Here is a 16799-nt window from a genome sequence, read left to right as displayed (position 1 = left end):
TACATTTATTTCAATCATTTTATATGGAATAAATAAAACTGTTTTACAGTAGTTTGGTTTTGTTACTTTCCTCTCAAACGAGTTTCTTTCCATCTAATTAGTATCCTATAGATACTTAAAGTCGTACGATTATCGTTTTATCTTTAATGCATTAATGTGATAACATTATTAACAATTGAATTGACTAACAATTCAGAATTTTAAGCGAATCAGCAATTAATTCAAATAACATTGTATATCAGGCTAATTATAAGATGAAACAACACGTAAAATTCATTCTTTCTCAGCTTTCCGATTAATGTATGTACTCATTTAATATTACTACCTCGTAAAACAAACTTCCCATCTTTCTAACCTAACTAATATTAATTCAAATGAAACTGGCGCCTTGCATCAAGTTAATTATTACAAGATTATAAACCTAACTACAAACGCGTGTTTTCCCATCTTTATAAATTAATACGTCTACTCATTTAGCATTTCTGTATCATAAAACAAACGTCTCAAGTGTCTGAAGTCTATCCTAACATTAAATGTAAATTCAATTAAATTTGGCCGCCTGTATTAAATTAATTAATTAATTATAGAGTAAAGATACGAACACTGCGAATACGTACTTTCTCATCTTTGTAAAACAATATGTTCGATCAATATTCATTCTATGAAATCTTCAAACAAACTTCTGAAGATTCTTATTAAGATAAGCCTGATCAATATCGACTAATGCAAATGAAAAATAGCATCTTGCATCACGTTAGTTGTGAGATCGAGAGGCCAATCACAAATATGTTTTTCCTCAGCCTTGCGAATTAATATATGTACATAGTATATCACTCATACAGTTAATATCAATATCAATATTAATGTTAATAGTTAATCTCAATTAATCTTAAATATTAATTCAATTCTGACATCTTACGTTGAATTATAGGATAAAAGTACGAACATTACATATACGTATCTTCTCAGTTTCGTAAAATAATATACACCATCGACATTTATTCTACGAAATCTTCGCACAAACCTTTGAAGCTTTTCGATAGGATCAGTCTAATCGATAGAAATAAATACAAATAACTAAAAAGAGTCGACTTGCATCAAATTACGTATAACTATAAGCTAGAAATACACAGATCACGAATATATACGTATTTTCTCAACTTAGTAAAATAAGTTAACGGGGGAAAAGCTTAATGAAATAGTATATTCGGTATCCATTTCATTATAAAATCATAAAACAAGCTGCTAGAGTTTCTTAACAAGTCCTAGCCTAATCAACACAATCTCAAATGAAAAGCGGCGCCTTACATCAGACCGTATAATTACAGTATCGAAAAACCGGCAATAAACATGTATTTTTTCTCAGGTCTCTGAACGTGTACCAACTTCCGGGAAGCCAACTGGCATTGTCTTACTCGCGGAATGTGACTTGTTATGCAACTAGAATTGCTACCGTGCGCCATGCACCTAGCGAGAGTTAGGAGAGCAACGCACGCTTTTTTCTTTCTTCTTCCTTCTCTGCTCTCTTCTCTGAAGCTGTCGTTCTACAGCGCCGTCGAAATCTCTTTTTTCTTCCTACGAAGCAGAACTAGAGCAGAAGCAGACACGAGAGAACAGGGAGGAAACGTGAAAGGAGACTCGCACGGTTTACGCGAAGAACGCGACCGGGCACGATAATCCTGCCGGACGTGAGAGACCTGAGACTCATTCAGTGACGTGGGAACGTGTGCAGATACCATTCATAAGTCGGCCGGTGCTGTGTATGAGACGGGCCGGTTGAATGTGTGCGTGCGATCTAGAAGCCATAGAAGCGCGCACACGAGCGCGCACTCCAGTTGTTTGTCTCAATTTGTGTCGCGAGAGTTTCACGGAGATGGCAGAGATGTTGTTATTTTTGTTTTTCGTTGCCGGTTAATAAATTGCACGGGAAGCCTGGTTGCTCTTGATAATGTTGCACTATCAGCATGAAGGATAGTCATTGGGATCTATGTGGCGTTGCTTACGCAAGACTAATGATTAGATCGCAGATGTTTATGCATATTTTTTACTTACGAGATCAGGAAATCAGCTACAATCTTTATTTGCTTTTTTAGCAGTGCAATTAAAGGAATGGAATAATGTAAATGGAGATTTGTCTTACCTTATATAATATTATATCGAGTACTATATATGAATTCTGTACATTTTCTCGGCTCTAAATTTTTCATAAATACGTAGGTAAATATCCGCAGTCTACGAATAATTAATAATAGCGTGTCACGTTGTAGTTTCGTGACGCATCGCAATGTTTTAAAATAGTCCGACCACGAAAAGTGATATTTTATCTTAAAAGCATATAAATTATCGAGGGCAACGCTAAAATTATTAAAGATTACAAGTGGTATTTTTCATTACCTTCTTTTATGAATTTGAGATATTTTCAACAAGAATTATCCGCGCGAACAATTATTTATAAGTGAACATCAACTTAGCTAAAGGAATTTCAACTGAAACGATTATTTGCTTTTTCTATCTAATTGCAATAAAAGAAAAATGGATCGACTTATTAATCATTCGCTGGAGAACGAATCGACGTTGTAAGATACAGAGCAAGTTCTAGCACGGCAACGATTTTATCTTAATCCGTATACATATTCCCTGCGGACATGTGTCTGCATATATTACAAAAATAAATCACCAATAACTGAATAATCAGGTGGCAGATAATGTTAATCTGTATGCCTGTATATTGCCAGCGGCTTGTTGAATTTTAAAATAAAATTATAAGAAACGTTGTAAAAAGTAACGCTTAGTTTTTATCGAAGCCGGAGAACCGAACCTAAACTACATACGTGATAACGGTAGAAGTTTGACGAATGCGAACAGTCGTCACCGTTGTTGCACACGTGTGATGGCCAGGTGGTCATAAATCTGCCCGCATCCATATTGTACCAATTACGAATTCCAGTATTATGGTTAACAGTTACAAACTGTACTACACTCTAGAAAAGGTATGGCTTATATTATTTCTCTTTTATTGCACCTAACTCTTATGGACTACAGAATAATTTATATCTCTGCCATTAGTCCCAAAGTTATGATTATTTCGCGTGTTTTGATTCCAGTTGACTATTTCTCTGAAACGCATGATTGGCAATTCCAATCACCCAACCGTTATGGGGTACAAAATAATTTAAGTATCCGCCATTTATCTCAAGGTTATGATTATTTCGCGTATTATCCATTCGAATCGATGTTTTCTTTGAAACATTTGATCGCGCACAATAACAACTCGAAACTGTCACTTGGCTGAGTCGAATGAGCCACCAGGACACCCGCAGCCTTTCCTTCACGGCTCAAAACGAGTGTCGTGGGATTCGTGGGAGCCTGTTTTCCGTTCCTGCCTTGTTCCATCGCGACCTGTACATTTGAACGGACCCCACGCCGTTGTTTTATTGTTGAACGACCGCGAGGGAGAGCTCGAATTTCTGCTAAGATTGGAGAACACGCCTTAGGCGACACCGTTCGTAAGTCCTCCTCAGGTGTGCAGAGGCCTCGAAACGTTCTTGGAAACTATCTCCAAGCGCTCTTTATCTGTGTCTTCCTCTTTGTATGGAATATCAAGATACGGATTTTTCGATCGTAATTTTACGGGATCAATAACTATCGAATGGAGATCTCGAATTTTTGATCAAAGTTGAATTAACAGTAGGATTCTACGTTCGTTTTAAGACACAAGCGGCACGTTGAACGTTTGAAACTTATGAAATAGTGCAATTTAAAAGCTGTTCTTTCTCATGAATGTTAAATGTTCGTTATTCGAGGTTTCCATTCAATTTGATAAGAATATTCTCGACGAGTTTTTACGCAATTTTCTGCAAAGTGGTCTGTCATTCTTTTTTATCCTCGATAACTATGCAGAAAAATACCTGTTACTTAATCGATAAATAGACTTAATTTCGGCTTCGGGCAAAAATGCGAACAAAATGTGCACGATACATTAACAATGCAAGTAATTGTGCTGCTTCAAAAAACGTAATATTCTGTTTTTAGTGAGATCGCAGGTGTCGATTTGTACTAGCGTTTCTTGTCGGTGGAAAAATGGTTGGTATTGATTAATACAAGCTATAATCTATGTATTTGTCGCGTTTCTCACGATTCTTGGTCACACGTTTAACGTTGTAGATTAAGTATGGAATTATGTCACATTCATTTAACCCGTTTATCTCTGATTAGTTGTTTTTTTGTTCCTTATTACGCCACCAAAAATGTTTTATGCAATAATTGTGATTTGTTAAATAGGAAAGTCGGAAGTTTGTGTGATGCTTTTAATATTAATCGCCTATAATATCGTGTGTAATAAAAATTATATACCTTTACGTTTATTCTTTTTTAATTTAATTTAATTTATTTATTATTGTATTATTGTATTTTACTAATACGTTATTGCGTTACCATAAACATTTTCTATTTATGGTAATTATTAACTGGCAAATTTAAGATTCGAGGAGAGAATTCTTTGTTTTCATAAGCAAACAAAATTTTCGTCGCGGAGGGTTAAAATGTCGAACTCGATAGTTTCCATTTAAACAGGATTAATAAATACATAAACCAAGTTAATGAAAAAGATAAATGTAATTAATTACGTAGCTAAAAGGTACAAACTCCATTCAAAGAATCAAAAATTCTTTTGTCAAATCCTTAATACGTTGCAGACGGATGACGAAATATCTCGCCTTTCGTATCTTTCCCCTAGGGGCGGTAAAATATCGCTGACGAGATATCTCGCATTTTATATTATCAATCAAGAGCAATTATAACTCAGTTGCAAGTTGTAACAGTTGTAAAAGTGTTCAGTGTTTTGTTAAGTGAATTAATTTCTTAAGCCGTTTAGATATGGACAGTGATAAGTGACAACAAGTGATAGTGAAAATGAAAATATAAAGTTTACGATTATGGCTCTTCAAATTTACCGATTTTCCAAGTGATACTGACGTTGTCAGTTCCACTGTGTGTTCCACAGTGTTCCAAGTGGCAAACGAGCTTGGAAAATTTTGAAGGTAAAAAGAATTGAGAAATGAGAGTTTAAGAATTAAAAATATTTAACGCAACGAAAATAACAGTTTACCGGATATGATTAATAAAGTGTCTGACCTTAATTAATTTTTTGCCATTTAAATGCACACAGTAATTATACGATTGAAATTTCAAAGTTACGATAGAATTACTTTTCTTAAACATGCAGGGAACAGTCTATATGAAAGCAAGTAATCTAAATTGTTTTCGAATAGGCTCTCGGGAGATTTCCGTGCGAGTTGGCGCGTTCAGCTTTCTCTACTCTGAGGCACAGCTGCGTTAATACGCTCTGGTGAAAGAAAGACGCATTGGCACGACACGTGACAAGCGATGCCTCGTTCGTCCAGACACCGATCAATAAGACGATCAGGTTTATATAGCGTTCTCCAAACCGAACCTAATGTTACATACTTACGTGCACACGCGTAATTTACTACACACGTGGCGGTAAAGTGTCGTCAGACGCGTTTGCAGCTCTGTTATATAACTCGACAAAACGTTCAAAGTCCGAGACGCTCTGGCTGCAGATGTTCTTGCAACATCGTCGTCCTTACGCGGATTTAAAGGTACATTTTTGATCTACATCTGCACTCAGTGGGGTCCTGGAAACCTTGGACTTTCGATGAGGTAGGGGTCCCTGAGAAAATTCGAATATCCGACCAGGTGTTAGGCTGCCGTAGCACCTGGAGATTCTCGAGTGTACCGTTATATTTGTATAGATGCCCTTGCGTAAATTGTTACCTAAAACACGTAGCTACGTGTTAGATCGATTATACGCGAATAATAGTCGACATTGGAATCTCCTGGCCAACCTGACTGCCAAAACTCTCACAAAGAAACAAGATTCCTCTTCCTCGAAATAATTCCAATTCGTTCCAGCAGGAATTCTCTTCGCTTAATTCGATTCGAATCACGCTTTGCCAATTTGTATCTCCTTCTCCTTTTCTTTCCTTTCTATTTTTCCTTTTTTTTTTTTTTTTTTTTTTTGGTAATAACGTACCAAGGTAATTCTGCTGGTTCGTCAGCAGTTAAACGCGCGCTCCCCCTTTCTGGCAGTAGTTGTTTTATTGCAACCTTTCGATCAAGTCTACCAGGAAACGAGCAGGTTTCGGGGGACCGTCGAGGTCGTCAGCAGAAAATCCGTGATGTTTCGGCCAGGTGTCCTGCGAATTGCCGGTTTGCCCAAGCGGAGACACACTGGGGCTCTCGACGAGGATTGCACGCGGCTTTCCTATTTGTAATTAATGAAATGCTTTAAAAGACACCTGTGCGACCATCTCTGCCGCACAGGTGGCAGGCTGGTTATACGGCGATAAAGCTGGGCTTGTACAGGTGCGCGGCACAGGTACACCAGCACTCTGAATCGGGAACTAGCGGTGCAGTGAAACCCCGTCACAAGCGACAACGATGACCGTTTTGGTGATTACACGCCATCCACGGCCGAGACTTATCGCTCGTTAAAGATTATACGGGCTTGCCACTGCGCGGCCAGTTGAAAAAGACGAATTCGCTGAAAACGCCGTACAACCGGCAACGTTTAATTAAACAGTAGCCAAAGCTGTTGGAAACCTTCGAGCTCGATCTTGTTTGCGTTTCCAACGGGATCGATCCATCCTTTCACATGCGCTAGCATAATTGCGGGCAATTATTTCATTTACCTTCGAAATTCTACTCCGATGTGTTTATAGTAAATTGTATTTATGGATGGAGAAACATGTTTATTCGTATATTCTTTCTCTAAGTAGACCTTTTATTTGTTGATTTATGTATCATTATTTCTTCTTTACGAGACTAAGATCCTCTCAGATTAAGGTACTTGTAGATAAAGGAAACTTGTTGATGTTTAAAGGTTGCCGATTAGTGGGTATAATATGTTTCCAGTTTACTAATTGCCAGCTTGCCAATTATTATGTAGGTATTAAAACGGAAAATATTTATTGTAAACACTTAATGGTTTTTATTTATTTTATATCGTGCGAAGTAGGGTAAGAGTATTATTTAATCTGTCTTATTTAAAGTAATAATATTTTTTAATTATTTTTCATTGCTAAGGTTTAATACAAGTATATCTGTTTAAGATTAGTATCAGGAAGGTAAAGCTCCGATGTTTTTAGTGTTAACGATGGGACAACAAATTTTAAATACACTAGAGAAACAGGTAATATGATTCGTATTAATTTTCATAGGTGTATAGTGTTCGATAAATTATTGCCTGACTATAATAATGTTAGCGAATTGTTTGGCTTTTTAACGCTAGAATTATTCATCGGTCTCTAGTTCGTTTTCTTTCATCTTAAGCTTTCGTGTTTGAAATTTGTTCATTCTTAAAAAATACTAATAATATTACTACATTTGTGATGTAACATAAAGATTGAAAAAATATCTTTCAAATGGAAGTGCATACATTCTGTACAAATGTGCTTTATTTATCGTTCCAATTATTATAAACCTGTCAAATTTATCGGCAGACAGAGCTTGTTTCTCAAAACATTATTAACATATCTGCGTCTGAACTGTGTCTACCGCATTCACAAATATTTATAACGCGCAATTCGGATCTCATTTTGCAATAACAAGCCTCATCGTTCATCTGAACTTCAAATCAATACCAATATAATAATGACAATATCATAAATAACACATCGGGCAATTAGGTAGAATCGTTTGCTCAAATGGTTTTGCACATCTGCGAGATACTCGTATATTAAAACCTTGAATACGCCACGTAAATTACATTGCCTGGGGAAATATCGCCATAACAGGCATTTCTGTAGGCTCTGCCCTTTCCATTCCTTTCATAGCCCTTCAAAATTACTCGAAAACCTCGATCCTTCGATTCCGTTAAACGCCATGTGCGCATAACTTCCCTCAAATGACTGCACATATTTATATTTCGTGAAGACTTAGTATAAACCACGTGTATTCCGTGTAGTAAAGTCAGATACACCTACAATTTGTTTTTTCAGACAATTCCTGTTGACATTCCTAAGAAATGATTTATGGAAAAGTCGTAAACTCTCCCCGGAAGTTCTTTACAATTACTTGGAACACAATTCGATGAATGAGCAGGCCAGGTAACCGAAAATTCTCAAGTGTTGTCACCCAGCTGAGACATTCGATAGTGTCGCATTGTAAACATCATCGTCCATGGACTGCCATAAACGACGGGTAGTCTGTTTTGTTTTCATCGGACTTTCCTCGGCTCGTTTATTTTTGCATGACAATGTCATTATGTACGGTTGGCGAAGATCAACCGATATCTTTTCGTCACGCCATGGATACCTCCATTGTTTCTGACACTGCATAAGGCAACGAGCCGTTTTTTTCTTCTCTGCTCCGGCCATTCCGACCTCCTCGAAGGACGACCCGTTTCACCGACCGAAATGAGCAACCGGCTGTAAAAGTGGACGTTGAGTCACGTCCTCTTCGCGTGTCGTCTTCTCAGACAATCGCGTTTCACCCCGTTGTATAGTATTGTACACCAATGGCGTACACCCGAGCCGGAAAATTCGCCGAGGAAAGAAAGTGATCGTTGACAGCTGGACCGACGTAAAACGTGTTGACGACCGACACCTGCCGGTTTCCCGTGTGCCAGAACCGGTGGAAAAAAGGGAACGAAGCTCGCGGTCCGTGATTTTCATCGCGTGGCGCTCTTGTTGCGTTCTCGAAGGACACCCTGTTTCACGTGTGGAAGCGAGGTCTGCTCCAAGTGACTTCAAGTGGAGAGGAAAAAAACGACGCGAAAATTATCGATTCGACACGGGAGGAACGGGATACCATGGCATCATAAGAAGACACGTTGCTGGAAATAATCAGGGCTTTACGGTTTCTCGGGAAAATTCGAGGGAACCGTAATGATGGTCAAGCTCGTACAGGTGTTGAATTTTAAAAGGCTGATTGAATTTTATTTAGGAGGATGTAGGGTTTAGTTAAGATTGGGTGGTTAGGATTTAATACAGGTTATTGAGGATGTATTGAAGATTTATTTTTTGTTTCTGATTGATAGACCGATGTTTGAGGAAGTTTGAAGTATCGTAACTTTTGTGTATGAAACTGCTAGAAGCGATTTAGAAATTGTGCGTACCGTTATGATAATCGTCTTAGATAATGTATATACTGAAATCTTTTTAAACGCTGAACAGTTGGTTCATGGTTTTTAATTATATTTAATAATAAACTTGCAACGCTGAACCTTCTATTATTTTATCTTATGATCTTTGTGGTATATTATTTAGGTTAGTGTTAAGTAATCATACGTTTAAGTGTGTATATTTATATACAGGATGTTGTGTATAAGAGTAAAAAATTCTTGTTCGGATGAAGAATCTAACATTAATCCCTTCGGGGTAAAATGTAACTTTGCGAATGGTTCAACCACTATCGCGTGACGTGTTATAAATACGAATAAAAAAAGAAAATTGATCGGAAAATATGTAAACTGATTAAGGAAATGTCAAGGAAAATATTGTAATGAAAAAGTCATCACCGATATTAATGAGCAATTACGACATGAATAACATTTTATTTCCTGTTTATAAAAGCGTTTGAAATGTGTCTTACTCCTATTTGCATATAATGTTTACGTTATAGATTGTAAATGATACTAAGTATTTGCTCTAGATACGGAACGTAAAAATAATTTTTATCCACCTTTAATATCTTTCCATTTGTGATTCACATTTCTTTGAATTATAATCCACACGTTTGATTCGATAATTGCAAGCGAAGATATTAATCGTAAATATTGCTTAAAACTGTTATCGAGCAGTTGTTTTATCGCTTCAGTCAAAATTAAATATAATAAAATTAGTCTTTATGTTTTTTAAACAATATGAATCATCTCTCGCCTTCTGGTAGATACCCACCGACCATATGCGCGAATATTTCGTAGCATCAGTGTCTGTGAACATCAAAACAGCGGTGTGTTTTGTTTTCCTTATCCAGAAATCTGGCCTCGAACGAGCGCCAGGTAATATAAGGTAGCGACTTAAGCCATTGAGGAATTTCAAATGGCCGAAACTCGGTCCGCTTTCAAGCGTAGGAGAATCCAGTATTTTCTTTCAGTTCCTTTTCTTCAGCTCACGCACAGGTCATGACGAGTTCAGACGTATCTTGGCTCTTACCTTGCCACATGGCCACCCAACATCTTCCAACGTTTTACCTTTACGAGTCCTCCTCGATTTATCGTCGTCAGCGCGCGAACCGTCGCGCCATTAATCTATTCGGTTTAGTCGCAGTTTTAACCAAGCCTCTACCACCTGTTGGAAGTCTTATTATTTTGCTATAGACTGTAGTCCCGCTACCTGTTGATAACGACATGCCTACAAAGTTACTCGTTCGCTCTAATATCTGATGCAGAGATATCCTAAGGTAGAACGTATATATTATGCGTTATCGGGTCTGTCGATGGAAAGAATTGGGAAAAATACGCTGAATAGCGAAAGTTATTTGCTAGGACGCAATTAAAAATCATGCAGGTTGTATTTTTCTTATTTTACAGAAGAATAAATTTGAAATCGAATAGACATCGATTTTCATCTTAGTAATGATTCATGTTAGTAATGATTCCATCAAAATTAATACCATAGCATTTGATCCTGTATTAATTAATCATGATCTTTGTTAATGAATTCTACATTAATCCCAAATTAATCTGAATCCCGTGACTTCTTTTTACTGATTTTTAAATCATATACGTTTATATACGTTTAAATCATGTAAACCATTTTTCTAAAGGTTTCGAAAATATTAATCCTCATAAAGTGAATTATGTCGTTGGTTTATTAAAAGACTGTCTGGATTTATTGCTTGTTGCGTATTGAAAGATTCTTCGATTTAAATAGATACTCTCTAGCTATCGAGTAATATAAAAATTAACAATCAATAAAATTGAATCTATCATAACCTTTCTGTATGGGATATAGTTGGGATTGTAATTATCATCGTAGACATCAAAAGAATGTCGATAACGGAATATATAATTGATTTATATTTAGAATGCCTTTATGAAACAATATAAATTGCAGGATGTCAAAGAACCAATTGGAGTCTCACGACGATTAACATTAATTCCATTGACAAATATTGCCGCTGAATATTCTCATATATAAGAGCTACATAATACATCAATGACATGGAAAGTTTTGATTTCATCGAAACAACAATTGCTCAACAATTCTAACAAACAGCAGCCATTACCAGCAGTAACACTTGCCCCGCCAAATTGCTTAAAACATCATGCATCATATCCTTATTAAATATACCCAAACAACTTACGAAATCCCAGTAGCCTAGCACGAAAAGTGAAAGAAACACGGTGCACAAAATGTCACGCGTTTCCTTCCAAATGTATTCAACATGAATATTCGTCGATTAATATCCCAACAACCTATCCTATCCATTACACCTTATATTTGCATCATTCTCAAAAAAAAAAAAAAAAAAAAAAAGGGTAACATCTCAACTGCACCTTATCATTCCTGTTCTCCAAAAATGCGGGGTCGAGGCAACTTTCCCTCATAAATCCATCAAGCTCGAGAATCCACCTGAAGCCATTACCAGGCGCCAACTCCGCGACCTAAACACCATCTTAGTGATCAGGCACATCGACATTCCGTCTTTAGCGAGATGCAAGGGTTACCGGTTACAGAGGTGGAGAGAACGCGTTAGCGGTTAGCCAAGTCCGAATTTTCATTAAAAAAAGCAAATCCGCGAGGCGCGCGGTAGGCGTGAGCGGTTTCGTTTCACAGGCGGCCCTCGTATACGCACTACCTGTTGCGAACGCGGACGAACAACAGACAGAGAGACGAGAGGCGAACGGGGCCTGACTTGTAAAAAAGCGAGAGAGAAGGTGCCGCAGGGTCCCCGTTCGTTCTTCCCTCGGCTGGAGAGCAGCGACGGGCGGTGGGGGCAGTCGGAAGGGTCCGCGATCTCTGGGTCCTCCAGCAGGGGCAAGGAGAGCAGTGGGACCGAAGAAGGGTCCACGGAGATCTGGTGGGGGCCCTGGCGACAGACTGGCGGCCGCGCACCTGCACTCGCTCGCTGAGAGAGCTGACAGTCAGGGCCGCACCTACCAGGACTCAGCTCCCCTTCCGCCATCGGCCCCGAGACACAAATCGGCCGAGTGCATTCTTCGTGTCCTTATCTCCCACGGAGCCCACACCGAAAAGGTCATGCATCCGATTTCATTGGATTATATTAACATTTTTTCCCTTTTTCTCTTCCAGCATCGTTTGTTTGTTTCTCCAGATTTTTATGCCTGTTTCAGCGACGATTCGATTGCTGTTTCGTCACGGTGTTTGAAAGGGTTGTAGATTCGTTTAGGTAGCCAATAGAATACCTTTGGTTTTGATAGAGTGATTTTGAGATTGCCGGATTGTGGCTTCAGAATTTTTTTATTTCGTTGGGGTATCATTTGTATCGATGATTTGTATCAATGTTAGGATTTCACGCTGTTTGAGAGGATACCGGTTTGTAATATATTTGTTTATTACAGTATATTATTGAATTAATTGCTGTATCATTGTAGTTAGTTGAAAGATAAATTTGATTTAACGCATATAGTAAACAGCATCGCAGAAATAGTCGGATAATGGATAGGTTACATCTCTATGTTAATTTTATATATCTCAAATATATAAATTATACATGCGTGCGTACATTTTACATAATGTTAATGTATCTTGCTTGTTCGGATATTTTTGCAATTTTAAATTCTGCCTTTATTTAGTTTATCGCTTAGTTTGATAAAACTACGTGCAATAAATAAATAAATTTTATGTCTCTAATAACTACAATAAGTCTTGTAATATGTTGAAGAAACGCTATTAGAAACAAATGTATAAAGCAATATCCTCTCAAACACTGCGGAATCTGAATATTAATACGAATATTGATGCATAAGAGTTGCTGTATTTGAAAAATTTTGGTACAGAGATTTTGGAGAAAAGAACGAGCAATATTCAATTGTAGAAGATAGGTAGAGGGGTGAAGGTTTATTAGGAACATATAGAAGAACTCCATTTAAAGTATAATGATTCTTATAAGTAATTTGCTTTAGAAATACATATTTTAAGCTATTCTCATTCTTGGAAATTATCGATACTGCAATTTTAATGAATATGTATCGTGGTTGTTCGCGATACCGAGGCAAGGATATAATAATTTTTAAAAGCAATCTGTGTTGAAAATTATATTTCTTTTTTCGAAGGTTTTTCACTCGTTACTCTTTGCTACGATTATTTTGTTTCTCTCTTTTTTTTTTTTTTTAATGAAAATGGACTAAAGATTACTATAATTTAGATACATGTTATTTTTGCGGATCACCGACTCTATAGTTTTCTTATAAATGAAGTAGTCGAACGATGCACCGAGATTGTAAGGTGATCAAGAAATTACAATAATTTTGAGTACTTTGCGGGTACTCTTTCTTCGAGCGATGGAGTAACATACTTGTTACATAAAGAACGGGATAAACTTATTTCGATTACGAATAAGCATTAAATTAAAATGGAGAGAAAAAAGAAGTATAATGACAGACTTCATTTACTTAAATTATGTCAAAGTCCTTGAAAGATACGTAAAATCAATTAAAAAAAATTCCAAACAGGCGATCGATTTAATATTTATATATATGCACATAAAAAAACGTATTTATATTTAGATTTAATACTTTTGCTTTAATTTCGATATTTATATTACTGTGTTACTTGATATTTATATTTCGTTGAAACATAATCATTAATATTTTATTATGATAAAATATAATTTTAAACAAGAACATATCGTAAATCGATAAAAGATTTCATAAGATTCAAAACAGAATCCTTTTGCATACGATATGATAAAAGGCAATGTAGATCATTTTATTTTCAATCCAATGAATTAGCACGAAATAATGTTTGGTATTTAAAACGTCATTGAATGCAATCGAACATCGATATCAGCTTTAAAAATCCCTATTGTTGAACGACTTGTTTTCAAGCCATTAGTTGTTCCACATGTTCAAGGCGCGTTATCTTGAAAACATCCGGTGTTATTCCGAGTTTAATCGCCGATACTATCATTTTCTAGTTGAATAAAGTGTATCGAGGCGACAAAGAAACGAGCTTCATTCGTGAGCGCAACGATACATCGAGCGACTCGACTGAAAAGCCAATTTATCAATTACATACCTTCGTCGATAACTAGAAACAAATCCTTTACAATGAAAAAAAGAACAAGAATAAATCAAGACCTCGAGATTTATTTTCTCGTCGGTGATTCAACTTGTTAACAGATGATACCGATCTATTGCAACACGTAATATCGGTGCTACCTGCACGCAGGTTAAGGATATTAAATTTCATATATTTCAGATCGAACGTCGCTGTTCGAACGATAAATAAATCCACGCCAGAAGTTCACGTTCAAGTTCCTTCTCCTCTTTATTTTTTTTGGTTTCTTCTCTTTTGAAGTTTAATCGCTCGTTCGTGTTCTTCGTTACATAATCCCGCTGCGAGACGCGATAAATTAAGCCGTGGGTATTTATGCAATTTCATATTATTATATAAAAATAATGATTTATATAACTCGCTAAGACTAGATGTATCGTATATTTTTCTGGAAGTTCCACCGCCAGATTTTGTACAATTATACACTATCTTTTATATACAATTTTTTGCAATGATAACTCTCATCAATCAGAGATATCAGAGAAATCAGAGCTAGTTGAAACGTATGGGATATAGGTGATATAAGAAGTGGTATTAAAAATTATTGAAAAGCTCAGTAAATAGTTCTATGAGAAAATTAGTCGTCTTGTTTTATGGGAATATCAAGGAGAAAGAATTCCTAACGAAAGCAACTTTCACAGACATTTTTAGGTAGATTGGCTGTTTGCTGAATATTTATAAAACTCTTGGGCAAGAAAAAGTTTTCAGTACTGAGAATCAGGCTGTAGAGGCTCTGGAGGAACAAGAATGAAATTTCATAAGAAAATCTAATTAATTACAAAATTAATTAATAATGGAAATGAAAAATTTTCCATATCAATGGAATAAATAAATTTCCAGATAAGCCGGCATTAATAAATAAATAAATTAATAGAAATTCCAGACAAAACAATTGATTTCCTTCCATTTAAAAGACCGAAAACGATAGAACTTTAGACTAACCTAATATTTTTGCAATTATGTATATCCTACACATTTTTTGAGATCTATTAACCAGCAATATGATCACATAATCGATAAAAACAAATAAATCAAGTTACTTTTGGTGTCTTTGTAACATCATTTACATAAAAAATAAGGGCCCCCTAAATAAAGAAATTATTACGTCAAAGAGATTCACAAATAACTAACAAAGTCGAATCACGTAGAATCAGATTAGTTTGCGCATGAGAATATGATACAAGTTGCTTTCCACTGGAACGAAAGAATAATTAAAAAAACTACAGAATTTCTAAATAAAGAAACTTACTGACGAAGAGATTGGGAAACCGAGTTGAGCCTTCACGGCCCAACGGGTTAAGTTTCCCATAAATATCTATAAATTCCGCTGTTTGCAACGATTAGTAACAATTTTTGTAAATTTCCACTTGCGATGGCGCACGTGCAACGCACTCCCGCTCTTTTTGCCGCGCGAAGAGCGAAGAAATCAAACGAATTCCCTGTTTCTTCCGCTACTTTACGAGCCGGAACGCTACGAACCCCGTAGCTTGACTCGATGCTTGATTTTACGTCACCTCGTTTCCACGTATCTCGTTTTCTCCTTCGTCGATTTTGTATCTTTCCTTCGTTCGCCAACAGCCTCGGATTTCTAGTCTGACGGAACGTGAAGCTGTTTCTGGACGAGGAACCCGTGTTGTCTCTTGCGGAACGAGAGAGGACAACCGGACGAGAAAGTGCCGTTAAAGTAATTACTAATCGCTGATTATGTTCCCTATTTCCGTTCCTCTTTGGCAACTGGCGCGTGAAACATTACAGTCGACGGAGAAATTCCACGTGTTTAGCGAATTCTCCTGGGTAAATTAACACGTTCTCTATTTTCTGGATTACCGGTATTCACGTGTTGAGATCCGGCTGGGAAACAGGTTATTTTGATACTTATACCGTGGATGTTTATGCGTCTAAGGGAAATTTAAAAGTGTAGAAATCTATAGAATGCGCGCAATACGCAAATATGTATATGAAATATTCAAAGCAGTGTACTTATTAGAATATGTCGGATGGAATAAATTCCTAATCGCCGTGTTATCAATGATACGGTATCAATTCTTTAAAAGCACATTAAATATTAATAAAAGTCAAAATAAAACATCCCTCTTCATTCCATAACTTGCGTGAACATACGTACCTTTAGTGAGAGACGAATATTTGAAATGTGTCATTGATTAATCGAGGATGGGAATTTGGTGTTTGAGAGGATAATTAATGGAGCGACGAATAACACGTTTTCGAAAGTAGTTAGGACAGCTTGCTGATTCGGTTATGGCAAAAGGCTGGTTATCTAACAATAGATAACAAAAATATGCGCAACTTTTTTCGGATGAATGCGTGTTAAGAATGTAGCACTATCATTATTTCTCCATAGTACTATCTCTCTACAATTATAAATGGAAAGGAAGCGTTCTCACGGAAATAAAGAATATTTCATTTTTGTTTTAATAGCTTCTGACGCTTTATGATCCTTTCGGGTATCTCTCTTGAACGTTATAGAAAAATAGTAAATTTTATTTACAAGTTAATATAAAAGCAAACACA

At 36.6% G+C, this 16799-nt stretch overlaps 1 protein-coding gene across 1 annotated transcript in view; it reads right to left on the bottom strand.

Annotated features, from left to right (window-relative positions):
- LOC122568995 (cyclin-dependent kinase 14) overlaps window positions 1-16799 on the bottom strand; it is a 78392-nt gene that overhangs the window by 45387 nt on the left and 16206 nt on the right. The gene's annotated exons all lie outside the window — the stretch shown is intronic.

Source organism: Bombus pyrosoma, linkage group LG7 (assembly GCF_014825855.1).
Source record: "Bombus pyrosoma isolate SC7728 linkage group LG7, ASM1482585v1, whole genome shotgun sequence".
Classification (NCBI taxonomy): Eukaryota; Metazoa; Arthropoda; class Insecta; order Hymenoptera; family Apidae; genus Bombus; species Bombus pyrosoma.
Note: the sequence above shows the minus strand (reverse complement) of the source record. Positions and strands in the feature narration are given on the sequence as shown.